We start from the raw sequence: 1,410 nt of genomic DNA on the forward strand, positions 1-1,410 counted from the left end.
TTTTTTTTAAAAAAAAATCACATTTTCCTAAAATTTATGTGCGTAGTGTGGCTACACTTACTCTTAAAATGGCCGTGCTGTAGTAATTGACCAGCTCTTGGTTTGTCTAGTGGCTAGGCAGCCCACAATGGAGCTTTTTTTTGGAACGCGGGAGGTCGACTCCTCACGGAGCAACATTTTAAAGGGTTTTTTGCGCTATAAATAATTTCAGCTGCACTGCATGCCGTGGGCTGACCCACCAGGTGCGGCAACGAGCGCCAACGGCTATAACTGGCACTTAACGCGTCGTATAGGAGCTCCCTTCGACAACGTCTGCATGGGGATGTGCTCCTACTCGGGGGAGATGACCCTGCAGCCGAGCGGGCTCAAAGGCCGCTACTGAATTAGGCTACAAGCTTATTAATTTCCCTAGGCCATTAGGCCACACACGCCTAAATGGGTTGGCGGCCTGGTACAATGATTGAACCAACAAGTTGCAATGCTGAACACCACGGCGACTATTTTTCTCTTTAAGCGAGCGCTAAGCATACCCATCGCTAAAGGTTTTTCTTTACTGGGCCGGCCTGTGTCGCTTCACTTAAAAATATGAAAAAGGAATGACACACCAGGCTGACGCACCGCGCTGCTTGCCACTCAGCTAACGGCGCATTCTTGCTTAACATTCCACTTAATGCGAAAAGAGCTGGTTTTCTTTGTTTTCCAATGGGTTTTTTGTTTTTTCTTCTCGGATTTTTTCATTCTTTTCTTTTTCTTCTCATTTTTTTCTTCGGGATTTTTCCTTTTTTGTTTTATTCCGTTTTTTTATTTTTCTTTTGTTTTGTTTTACGTTTTATTTTATTCGTTCTCATTTTGCATTTTGTTTTTTGGTTATTATGTTCGTTTTTTGCATTGTTTTATTTTCATTTTTTTCCTTTTTTCTTCTCCATTTTTTGTTTGTTTTTTCTTTCTCCAATTTTTGTTTTTTCTTATGTTTGTCTTTGTTTTCACTCTACATTTCATATATGTCAAAACATTTTTTTAATAAGTGATCAACATTTCCTGTATACACGTTCAACCTAGTCTGAATGCTTATTCAACATTTGAATACTTATTCAACACTTTTAAAATACTTGTTCAACATTTTTCAAATACTCGTTCAACATTTTTTAATACATATTTTCCAAATACTTTTTCAGTATTTTTAGTACTTATTCAACATTTTCAAGTACTTGTTCAACATTTTTCAAATTCCTGTTCAACATTTTTAGATTGCTTGATTAACATTTTTCAAATACTTGTTCAACATTTTGTCAAATCCTTGTTCAACATTTTCCTAATGCTTGATTGTTTCTTTTTTCAAATATTTGTTCAACATTTTTAAACTACATGTTCAACATTTTTCGTATGCTTGATTAACATTTTGCAAATAAT

This window comes from Triticum aestivum, chromosome 5B (genome assembly GCF_018294505.1).
Source record: "Triticum aestivum cultivar Chinese Spring chromosome 5B, IWGSC CS RefSeq v2.1, whole genome shotgun sequence".
NCBI classification, from domain to species: Eukaryota; Viridiplantae; Streptophyta; class Magnoliopsida; order Poales; family Poaceae; genus Triticum; species Triticum aestivum.